A 13200-nucleotide genomic window follows, 5' to 3' on the forward strand; every position below is an offset into this window, starting at 1 on the left:
GAAGCAGCTGTCACATCGAACCCGGAAGACCCCTCCCGATCCTGATGAAGCATATGCCATTATCGGAATTAAAGGAGGCCGTCACCCCAAAGTATTCCGGAGACACCCGGTATCAACCAATCGACGAGGTTAGAAAAGGAGTAGGAACAAAGTCTATTCCAAGCGGGTTACCCACGGAGCAACCCGAGCCGAAGAAAAGTACCTCATTCAACCGTCTGATGGAAACCGGAGCCACTGCATCCCTCCTGGCTTAGAGTTAACGGGCCGCCAAAGCCCTATCTCATTAGAAAATACAGCGCGCGAAAACTCTTCTAGACGGCCCAAATCGCAAAACTACCCCAGCACTTCCACTCGACGTCTCGTCCACGTTCACACCGAAATTCACACCGAAAAGCCTTTTGGACGATCCAACCTCTAACCCGAACAACGACCCAACCCGATGAACGAACGAACCGCACAAAATCCAGGCTCCACATCCCGCGGATCAGGGGGAAGAAGAAGAGGAAGACATTCTAATAATCGATGAGGAACGCAACGACCTAATCAACCTTTACAAGAAATTTAAAAAATCTTGCAATATAAATAAAAACCATTCAGGAAAACCATATTCCTTTTTTTCTTCTTAACTTTGAGGGCAATTCAGTAATTGAACTCCACCACACAAAACAAAACTTTCTCACATAGTCTTTATATTTTTTTAAAACTTTCGGGTGGCCTCTAGCGTTTGAAATCAGAACTATTCTTCCTTTTTAAAATTATTTCATTTTTTCTCTTTCAGACTAAATGCATACGCCATCTAGCGTTCAGAATTACAACTTACCCTTATGTTTAAAAAAAAATCAGTTTCAGAATGGAACGTTTACGCAACCTAACGGTCAAAAGACCCTTTTTTCAGAAATGAAAATTTCTATTTTTCTTACCAAAATTTCATACCCATGCTATCTAGCGATCAGAAAAACAAACTATGATAATTTTTTTCTAGTATTTCACAACTTCTTCTTCCCAATGCTTGCAATCTTGCCTTGATAATTCTCATGTTATTTGAAAACTGTCTATTGTACCCCATTTAATGTAAAACCTTCCAAAAACGTGTTAAACCATTGCCTAAACTTTGTGACATAATTTAATACTGACAACAAGGTCAATCGTTCGAAGTTACGGAAAGCTAAGTAAGAGCCGAATTCCTAATTCCCCACATCAGAAACCCAAAGTAAAAATATTCAACTTATTTTTTTTCTCCACTTCATTCAGGGAAATCCAAAAGTGGGAACCCGGTGTGAACCACTAAGCAGCCAATAACTGAAAATTCGGAAAAACCCATCAAAATCGGATCTATCCTAAGAAAAAAGTTCGAAGATAGGAGCAAGGAAAACCAAGCCCCCTTTTCTTTTTAAATTTAGCTAGTTCCAGCAAACAAAAACAAGATGTCTCGAGCGGAGGAGTAGTAACGGGGGTACAGTGCCGGTCCAGTTATAGAACCGGCCTGTGTGTGGTTCTATAGCTGAATGGTTCTATAACCAAGCACCCGATCTTAGTGCCACCTATCGTCGGTTCTTTTATCCCTCAAACTTTGACGGTTTTAGAATGTAAGAGCACACAGCAGAGTGGTAATGCTGTTCGCTATAGATCTAGAGTCCCGTGTTCGAACCGCTGCTATGACTAACTCAAAAAGATTTTTAATATATGTGTAATATAGTCTATGGCTATGAATGGTGATATACTAGTGTATCTTCATTGGTGGGGGACCATTCACAGAGGAAGTGGTTTGATGAACTAGAAGAACTGTTGTCATACCAGAAGGAAAAAGAAATTAGAGTTGGTAGAAGGACTGGAATGGAACAAGATGCTAGAAGATAAGAATGAATAGTGGAAGCTATTGTATTCTATTGTATTTGGTAGGAATAACTTTACCGCCTATTATTATTGTATTTGGTATGAATAACTTTAACGCCTATTATTAGTTGGGTCATTGAACCGATGTACAACATTGCCTAAAAAGATAAAACCCATTACAGTAATATTTTTTTGCATGTTTTAAAAGGCAAAACCCATTCATTCCCGTCATAGAAAATCGATATAGTTCATAATACGGCCAACGGTGGCGCTGAAACACGGCAAAGAAAAATCGGTTCGATAACCGAGCCGGTTCCATAGCTAGGCGGTTTTATAACTGGACCGGCACTGTACCTTTTGCATTGTAGAGCTTTGAGCTGCGCATGTTAAGCTCTATAGATAGAGCTGCGGCTGTTCGGTCTGCCATTTGAAGGAAGAGATAGGGGGAAACAAAGGTAGCCATTATGAATTGCGTCTTCTATGTTTTTGCTCGTTGACGAAGTTCAAAATTGGTCTGCTTCCTGCTATTCCCTTCCTCTTAATTCCATACAACAACCTGCCACGCAATCTACGGAGCTTACCAAGGGAAGCTCAAATTGTTTTGCAGGCGTTATTACTCCTGGTGTACTTAATGGCAACACGTTCGGGCCAAAAAGGCCCCCTCACAAGGACGATGGAGAAAAAAAAAACTTAAAAAAATTGTTTCCATGACAGCAGAATTGGAAAACGAGATTGCCATGTAACTGAACTCCTAAAGCAACGTTACCAAAAATTCATCAAGGCCAGTGACGAAGCAAATTGCAAGTTTCAAACGCCACCGAGGAGCAGGACGAGCAAGACTAATCCACATTAGCGGAAATAGAAGAAGAAATGAGAAAGGCCCTCGCAAAAAATAAACGCAACGAGTACAAACACCAACTGGACGCCCAGTTTCAAGATTTGCAGAGAAAAGAAGGGATCAAACGGGATCAGATTTATACAAGCTGCTACAAGACTTCCTTACACAACAACAGCAAGCATTCGCATCACAAAAGCTACAGCACAAATAGAAGCCGCCACTAATCCAGTGGCAGGCGCTCCTACTCCAGTGGCAGCCGTACCTATGCAACAATCAACGCGACCACAATCCTAACATCAAAGGCAAAGAAACATTTCAAATGAGATATTCCCGAGTGGACGTCATTTTGGGAGAGCTTCAACGCCTCCATCCACTCGTCCACAATTTCAGATCTCCAAATATTCAACTACCTAAAATAATATCTCAAAGGGGAGGCGTAACTGTACTGGAACTAACTGCAGCCAATACAACATAGCCATTGCTGAATTAAAAAGGGTTAATGCCAAACCTCACATATGCAAATTAGACAGCCTTACTCCCGTCAAATCAATGACAGACGTATCAGCCCTGCGGAGACTATAACTCACAATCACATGTAAACGCCTTGGAGAAACTCGGAGTGCAAAGAGCGACCTCTGGGGGACTCCTCAGCACCAAATTAATGAAAATGATTCCTTTAAAATTGCAGAAAGAATGGTCAAGATCCAATGCGAACGACATAACTGACATGACAGCCCTTGAATTTTCTTTGGAGCTGAAAGGGGAAGAGTAAAAAGAGGTGGGAAAGATGAAAGACAGGTAAAAAAAAAAGAAAAGAAAGAACATATGAATAGGGGAGAGCATAAGGGGGTACGGTAAACTTCCATAAAAGTAAAATAAAATAGCATATAGCAGTTTGTCTGCTAAAGAAACTTCCACACATGACTGTATGTATCAGCAATGAGCCAATTTATTTTATTCACTAGATGAAAAATACCGACGATGTAGTGACCAACAATAATGCCATAAAACTGTGGCATCAGCTCGACACTCTGGCAAGTATCGATATCTATGCAACGGTCAAAGACAAGATGAAAGAGTATCTCATCAGTAGTGATACCTCTGCAGACATTTTGTCACGACTATAAACTAGGTTTACGCTTAGACCAATTGCTAACAAAAGCGATTGTGGTCTCAGTTTTATGAGTACAAATTTAATCAATTACAAGACATGCTACCCAAAATAATATCGGTTAAAAGTTAGGCAGACAAGTAAAAGACCTAGAAGAAGCGATTATTACAGAAGTACAAACCACTAACACAATTGTACATCTTACCAACTCAGTTTCAGCATTTAAGAATTGTGTGCGATACATACCAAGAATCTATGCAGACTACGGAACTACTCAAACTTCGACTTCTGGCCGAAGAACGAAGAATGAGGACTGTAAAACTTGAAACTCAAGAAACCAGTCCTAGAAAACCTGCTGAAGTATTTATTGCAACTCATCAACACCGAAGAGGAAATTATCATGAAGTTCGTCAGAATTCAAGCTGGTGGCAGACTCGAACACAACAAAACAGCTGGAGGAAAAGGCAGAATGTGTACTGTGATTTTCCCAACAGACGAACTTGTCCAAAAAATGCGAAAATCATCCCAGAAACGAGGACAAAACATTTATCAATATGTTAATGTTAGCCGCTCAAGAAGTTGATCACAACTTTCACATTTCTGAAGATTCAATGGAAGTTGCCGAAGTAACTGGTGTAGTATGCGGACTCCGGTGCCACCCACCACATGTCAGGAAATTCAAAAATGTTAAGCAGACTGTAAAAGTTTACCAACAGCTCGATAGTCCCAGGAGTTAGTGAAAAATGTCTCACAGTTGAAGGAATTTGAGATGTGGTCTTTACCACCTCCATTGGTGACCAACCCTATACCGGAATACTGAAGGATGTATTGTACGTACCAAATTAAGACATAAATTTTGTGTCTATAGATTCAGCCACGGAGAAAGGTGGTGTAAAATTCTTTTCTTGGAGTACGAGGTTTATTTTTTGAAAAACGGACGAATAAAATTCTTTCGAATAAAAAAACGTATTTTGAATAAGAAAAAAAATAAATTCTTATTCTTATTTTCGAATAAATTTTTATTCTATTTATTCTTATTCATAATTTTCGAATAATTCTTAGCATTATTCTGTTCTTATTTTTTGGTCGATGCGATCCAAAATTAAATAAAAAAATAGAATACAATATAAAGGTCCTACAAGTTTAAATTCCAGATTTTAGTCTTTGGTTTGAGTAATTGTTTCTGTTTAGCATTTGAAAATATTTAGTCAAATTGCCGATTACTGTCTGCTACCTGCATAGTTAGCCTACTACTAAAGCTATAAAAGAATACATTTTTGCGAAATTCCTGCATTCCAGATTTCAGTTCCACACGTGCCATCGGGCTGATTTTTTAAAGCTCTGTCCAGCTTTGTTGCAGTTTTCAGCCTATTAGACCTTCAGCGGATGCTAATTTGCACCATTTCGGAATTCAGCCAATCCCATTTCGTGTTTTAGTCCCATTAGGCCCTCTTGAGAAAAAGTGTCTTTTAATTTTAGCATTATTATTAGTGTAAATTTTTGCTTAAGTATAATTTTCATGTGTAGTTCGAATTTATTACGATTTTTTTAAGAAACTTAAACCACCATCCCCACAAAGCACAGGTCAGTTCCACGGACATCCACAGTTTATCCAACGCGGATAAGGTTGATAACCTACGGACATCCGTGGAACTGCCTGATCTCCGAACTGGATGTCCCTAGGGTATCGACTAAATATTACAAGACCTGCCGGGAAGATGCAGTCGGACATTATAAGAACATCCGACAGGACTTCTTTTAGTTATAAATAAGACATTATAAGCGAACAATATATCCGAGTCAGGACTGGAACCAACGTCTCCCACGTCGTAGTTGGAGTGTCTCACCATTCTGCCATCATTTCAATTATATTTTGCTACTGAATCAAAATATTATGAAATACTTGTGAAATGTTTGCTGCTGGGGATGCCCAACAGCTGTCTTATATAATTAGAAGCTTAGTACAATTTTTAAAACTTGCATAACTTTTATTATTTTCTTTCTATTATTTTTATTTTGCTGTTCTTGTTTTTTGTCAATCAAAAACAAAACATTAAAAAATCTTCGTGGCTGTTGAATGGACGTCCGTAGAATCACATTTTTGAACATCCATTTGCACTTCAATTGTTGCTTTCCGACGGACATCCCTGGAACTACTCGTAGAGTACATGGATATCAACCGGATGTTCGGCCATTAATCAGAAATTCGACGGCAGAAATGTGCTATGTCAGTTTCAAACTAATGTTTCTTAAATAAATGATTATAGGATGATGTTTACATTCAAAATCATCAACTGACGGCTATACTTGACACGGTAAAACGACATAAAATTTAAAGAATAAAGAATAATGAATAAAAATCCAGCAGAAAGAATAAAGAATCTCTCGACTTTAAACTAATTTGAAGTTTATGTTTACCGCCAGATAGTAACCTAATCTAGAAAAAAATCAAACATTACAGTTCTCTCATTACAGACCGCAAACGGAAACAATGCCCCAACGAACGTCATGGCATCTGTCTCCTGTGCAAACACCTACGGGGATCTCGTGGTGAAAACGGCCATGGTGATGGTGGTAGGCCCCAGTGGCAAAGAAACCAACTGCCATATTATTTATTGACTATGGTAGTCATAGATCTTGGGTAACCAGATCTATTTCCAAATTGCTGAATTTGAAGGTAGTGGCCGTGGAGAATATTGGCACAAGAGTCTTCGAACAGAGAAGGCCCAATCCAGTTGAACAAATAAACGCAATTGAACTGGTATTTCGGGACACCTGGAAGGAAGCCCCACTAGTCAAATTACCAGCCTTGGAAACAGACTACATTGGAGACACTGGACCTTACTCCCACACTGAATTCGCAAGGAAATTGTGGTTGGAAGATGGGAAAATGGTTGACGACAGGTTTGAAACCAACAGCTAGGAAAAAGAAGTCTGCATTTTAATCAGAGTCGACCAAATGTTCGAGAACTTTCCTAAAGAACCCGCTATCCAAAGTCCGTGTGGCCTTAGACCATACAATACAAAGCTAGGTCGCATAATAGCTGGAGCTTGGAAGGGAAAAGGATCAAAAAAAGAAAAGGGGATAATCCAGAAAATGCTTCAATGCATTAGCTTTTCAAAATACAAAACAGTACCATCAAATGCAGTCGGATGTCTCGATTTAGAAATTTATTTTACGAATCCTACCGAAAATATGGAGAAAATGGAAGCCGGTAAGGAGGACAAGGAATCTTCGCCTACCCAGCCGAGGCCTATGAAAGAAATTTCCAGTCAGGAGCTCAATCATACATCCAGAAGCAAAAAGGAAAAACGGAAAATCGTGAAAGAAGAATTGAAACGGCAAACAGACTTTGATTTATCCTTGTTTTGGAAACCGGAACATTTAGCCATCTTAGATGACTGTGATGCAGTGGAGCCAGACGATCTCCTCAGCTCTTATGGAGACAAAATCACCCGTCAAGAAGATGGGCGATACTGCACCCCAATCCCATGGAAGATGGACAAATGGAGGTTGAAAAGGATTTTCTGATGGCAAAAGTGAGATTGGAGAGTCTACTGAAAGAACTCAAAAGAACACCAGAGCTTCTTTCAGCCTATCATAAGGAAATCGACCAACTGCGAGTCTAAAACTTCGTAGAGGAGGCATATCTAAACTACGAAGGACTCCACACTTATCTGCCACACCATCCTGTAATCCTGCAGGACAAAACCACAAAAACAGTTCGACCGGTATTCGATGGGGTGGCCAAATCGAAGTATGGCCCAAGCCTCAACGATATTTTGGAAACCGGCCCGAATCTTAATCCCGGTCTGCTAACCGTCTTAATGACTCTGGCGGGAGTGAACGTTTGGGAATGGAAGCGAAAAATACATGTTTACTTCCGAGGTATCCGGTCATCAGCTTAGACCATGCTTTGTAAAACCTCCTGTGTTATCCTATTTACCACTGCTGTATAAACTGTTATAGTCCTCTATTCATAAATAAAACTTTATCTCATTACAGTTTACTGTTTTTTAAATATATAGAGAACACACTGGTGATGTGTTCGCGTGGGTGTATTTTCTTGTACAAACTTGTGTTTGTATATACAATATGGTCATTGAATGGTAACTTACTTTATTACGGTACAGACAATGGGAGCTCGTTTTCAAAGGCTCTTCAAATTATATTTTTATGATCCGAAGAAAAAGTAAAAAAAAAAATGACTTTAGTCATATCGGTGGAGAAGGATGAAAAGTTAAACGGGTAGTCCTGGAGGTCAGAAACGTACGAGAGGCGTTGATGGTCGAGGAAGATGCAAAAGTGAAACGATTCATCCGAAAAGGGGTGGTGAATCATTCGAAATTATCCTCTTTGAAAGTGATATAATTGTACAAGAAAAAGGTGGAAGGGATTGTTTTTCTAAATAAATCCATAAATATAATGAAGTTCGGTACGTATTGTATGCTAAATTTCGTTGAAGCGTAAGAATATATTATTAAGTTCCTGGACACTAGGTTACGGGTTCGTCGTCGACTGTTGGAAACCAGTTGTATTCTCAATATACAATACAGTACCCAGCCTTAGTGTCTCAACCCTAAAGGTTTTCGGGACTATTTTACATGGTGTCTTATGGTGGCGGGGTACTAGCGCAAAGGTTGTTTTGACTGTCTTTTTGATTGTCTGCTGACTTGTTCTCGCCACTGGAGCAACCACCTTCCCTATTTTTTCCACTGTTTACCTACTTTTCCTTGTGTCAAAAGAAGAATAGCTTTCAAGGCCTCTGATTTCCCGATTACGAAGCTAAGCTAACGATGTGCTGCTAGAAGGCAAGAGAATCCAATTGCTTGTAACGACTTCAGAGAATAAAAATGCAGAAGGTTCCACAGTCTTGTTATAGCAGTTAGAAATGGGCCTGGATTCGCACAAAAAAAACTGCGGGAAAAACCGCAATATGAATAACTGAAACTGGTTCGACTGAATGGTCCTCGAGATTTGTCTCTTCTAGGTGGTTGGAGCAGATGGCAGAGCTATTTTCTTTATCAGTACAAATGTGCAAATGCTGCGAATGGTTCTCTTGATAAGCCTCTTCATGGTAGTAGGAACAGCCGGTAGGATCCCTTACTTATTCTACGACGGATTGGTTGAATTGTTTTTCAGACGGTGGTTGAATGGAATTGTTTATATCAAGGCACTGTCTTGACCTTGATAACTGTCTGGTTCTTAGCTAACAGGGCTATGGTTCTTTTTTAAATAACTTAAATGTGCCTGTTACGTTTCTATAAACTCTTTATTTTAGAGCTAGAAAAGTTAAGCTAAAAACAGAAGATTTTAGCAGCGTTTTCGCATGCCAAACGGAAATAGATTGGGTTTAGTTTTCGCTTGTAATCAGTTTCCGTTCATCGCTATTAATAGTGGAGGAAGCCCAAGTATGAACTAGCTTGGCTAATTGGTCTGGTTACTCCTGCAGTTCACAAGGTCGGCAGATGATAGAACAGCTTGATCTCTTCATACTGATAAGTGTTTAGGTCCTCCGTCCACCACATAAGAATAGTATGGGAGGCGACGTCAATTTTCTATCGCTATGTCTAATTAGCCATTTTAAAAAAGTATTTTCATGATGTTCAAACTTTATATAAGCACATAAAATCATGCACCTTAAAAAAATTTTTTCAAAGAGCATTTATTATCCTTTGCCATGACCCGATAATTTGAAAAATGCCAATTTTTGGACATGTAAATATTTTTAATTCTTCATTGTTCTTTAAAAAATTAGCTTATTATCGAATTATTACTTAACCTAGTTTCAAAAATTGCTTACTCGGTTAACCCTCCCGCAACTTTTTTGTCACCACGTCGAAACGTTTTATCATTATTTCATTTCATAACAAATACTCCAAAAGGCTTATTCTTATTATTAAAGTTTTAATATATTTTTGTAACAGAGTTTCATACTTGATTCCCAGTTTTCATTCTCCATTATTCTTTGAAACTGTAATAGCTCTAGTGGTAAGAGAACCGAGTCAAACGGCCAGGTGTCTGATCTCGAAAAAATGTTTTATTTTCTATTTTTCCCTACAAAATTTTGTGGTAGCAAAGCTTCCGCTCAATCGAATAATTCGAAGACAACATTGGTTTAAAGAAGAACTTGATGCCAGCTCCCAGATCTAAAATTACTAGGGATTTATCATAATATCTTACGGGAATCTAATTGTGTGATTCAATAATTGCATGGTAAGGTAAAGCTGCCAATAAAATTAGTTTGTTTTCCTTGGATTGCTCATAGTGAAACAATTGGGGACACAATGATGTTTATTTAAATTTAACACCAATTACATTACAAAAAAAAACCGCGGCAAAAACAAAAGGGAAAAGATAACAGAAGGGGGGAGGAATCGGGAGAAGACTGACTCACTGACTGCCTCACTGGTCGACTGGTTACTCGACCGACTGCTGGTGAAGTTTGTCGGTCTTTTATACGGCAAAACAGAGAGTCGAATTTAAAGTCGAACGAGGTCAGGCGTGTTCAAAAATATAAGGTCAGCGGAAGAAGGCTGGCTTTACCGTTAGAGTAATAAAAATAGAAAGTGGGTCATTTGAGGCAAAAAATTTGAAGTCAAAACAGGGTAATAAAAGCAACGCGTAAAATTTTACCGTTTGAATTCTGATTTGGTCGGCGGATCGTTACAATGGTAATACCATAGTCTACTTTACTACCAATGCTATTACTATGAAAATTCAAAGGAAAAAAAGTGATTTGTGTATGGTACTTTATGAATGTCTGACTGCCATAAATACAGGTAGAGTTCAACCATCGAGGACCTTCATCAATCATCCAATTTTGATTTTTTCCGAAAATTCAATAGTTTATCAAAAATATTGTAAAGATTAATTGTTTGTTAGTACAGTATGTAGAATAGCCTGCAACACATACATTGCAAAGCCAAACTCCATTTTTATTGCTATGTTTTATTTGTGGTTTATTAAGGTTTTCTTTTTATTATCATCGTAATAATCAATTTTTGCATTCGTTTGTATTTGGACCCCAAAAGTTCAGTCAACAGGGGCACCTTTCTAAAGCATTATGACCTTCCGAAGCTACATAAGGCGTAAGGCATAAGCCCTTAATCTTTGAAATGTTCAAACTTTAGTCGTTAAGTTCGTATGGCATAAACACTAAATAAAACTTCTTTTTCACTCTTTAATGATAGTTGTAAATTGTTTGAGCGAGCGGAGCTCACGATGGACAGTAGTGATTGTTCTTAAATAAAAGTTAAGACATTAACTGTGTGTCGACCTTGTATTCAGCATATTGTAAGGAATGCATCAGCTCACTCTTTCTTGGAAAAATATCCTCCCTCTCATTCCTGGAAACAAGTCATTTTCCTTTCCATCCTTTCATTACGCTCACCTTGCGTTGGTGATCGCGTTGACTTTGTTTGTCGTATAAAACCCCATCAATTGTAATTCTTCGTTAGTCAACGCTGGGCTGTTCACCCAGTCTAGTGTTGATTCACCCCTTCGCGAGTCAAGTGTCAGGTCGTTTATTCGACCTGCTACTGGCTTGCTCGTTCCCCGTTTAAACTTGTCTTATTTGTGTCTTTGTTGTGCTTGACGCTGGCTATACGGCTACGGCCTGTATGTATGCCTCCAATCGTTTGAGACATTCATCGACTTGTTTGAATCATGTTAACATTTTACGGGAATATACCATCGAACTAAGTCCGCAGCTTCCCTTAATCGAGTAAAAGCTATTTACTTAAAGATGAAGTAAGTAGGGGTTTTACATATTGGTGGCAGCGATGGGATCATCATCACCATCGATCCCAACCACGAAGTTCTATCGACCGGAATTCATTGCTGGGCCTTCATTTACCTTACGTTCAAGAGATCGAGCCACTGAAAGAACAACCAAGAGCTGACATTCTACTCGCTATCGCTTTTTATTTTTATTTACAGATACGTTCGCTGGAACGCTCCGTTTATCGATGTTTCCCATCAGCTTTCATTTCTCACTGTTCCAATTTCAGTCATTGTCTTGTTTTGCTAGATTGCGGGACGCAATCTCCCATTTCCCCAAGGTATGTAAGGAATGCATCAGCTCACTCTTTCTTGGAAAAATATCCTCCCTCTCATTCCTGGAAACAAGTCATTTTCCTTTCCATCCTTTCATTACGCTCACCTTGCGTTGGTGATCGCGTTGACTTTGTTTGTCGTATAAAACCCCATCAATTGTAATTCTTCGTTAGTCAACGCTGGGCTGTTCACCCAGTCTAGTGTTGATTCACCCCTTCGCGAGTCAAGTGTCAGGTCGTTTATTCGACCTGCTACTGGCTTGCTCGTTCCCCGTTTAAACTTGTCTTATTTGTGTCTTTGTTGTGCTTGACGCTGGCTATACGGCTACGGCCTGTATGTATGCCTCCAATCGTTTGAGACATTCATCGACTTGTTTGAATCATGTTAACATTTTACGGGAATATACCATCGAACTAAGTCCGCAGCTTCCCTTAATCGAGTAAAAGCTATTTACTTAAAGATGAAGTAAGTAGGGGTTTTACAATATTTACAGCAACTCTGAAAGGGGGGATAAGCTTTTTTTCCCTTGTTTACCTCTTTTTCCTCTTGTTCCCCCTCTTTTTTTCTCCAAATTTTTTTAGTGGGACTAGGGAGAAGCTGTGATGAATTCGATGAATTAACGCCGGTCTCGAAGATTTCTTGAGCCCATGTTGTGCAGAGGACCACGACTGAACTAGTTTGATCTAATGAAACAAAGAAGGCTTATTAACACCTCGTCAATGGGTGGGAAGGTGGGTGAATGAAGACAGGTAATGTCTTCACTTTTATTTAAGAACAATCACAATTTTCCATCGCGAGTTCCGCTCGCTCGAACAATTTACAATTATTTGTAAATTAGTTCGACATTAACTGCGATTTAAAAGCAAAGAATCGACAGTAAAAGGAAACCCTAAGCGTCGGAGAATTCTTCCATTTTGGCTACGCGATTGCCTTTTTCCAACAGGTTTTCTTGCGATTTGACTTCACGGTCGGTCTTGCGATGGTTGACTCTCTTGCCCAATGACTCTGCTTAAGAATGGCCTGAACGGATGCTCCGGAGGCAGCTGCCTTGGATGCTGCTGCTCCTCGGGTTAGGTGGGCAGTGAATACGCTGGTGTCTAGACCTGCCGCCTTCAATTGGTCCTTGATTCCGACAGTTGAACTGCTCATCTGTTGAAAAGGTTTGGTTTTGCTTACAAACAGATTGTCCCTGTTGTCATCATTGCGTAGTGATGCCGTGAATTTAAGTACTTCTTGAGAGTGGTCAGCGGACAAATAGACGGATTCTCGGGCCATCGCTCGACTGTGACCCGATGAAGGTGGCTGGATCTTTGCTCCTCACAAATTTCGGGATCTGGGTGTTCCACGCACTCGTGAACA

At 39.5% G+C, this 13200-nt stretch overlaps 1 pseudogene; it reads left to right on the plus strand.

Annotated features, from left to right (window-relative positions):
- The first annotated feature begins 3636 nt into the window (after positions 1–3636).
- On the plus strand, positions 3637–6705 carry LOC116915304 (annotated as a pseudogene).
- The last annotated feature ends 6495 nt before the right edge of the window (positions 6706–13200 follow it).

Source organism: Daphnia magna, unplaced genomic scaffold (genome assembly GCF_020631705.1).
Source record: "Daphnia magna isolate NIES unplaced genomic scaffold, ASM2063170v1.1 Dm_contigs103, whole genome shotgun sequence".
NCBI classification, from domain to species: Eukaryota; Metazoa; Arthropoda; class Branchiopoda; order Diplostraca; family Daphniidae; genus Daphnia; species Daphnia magna.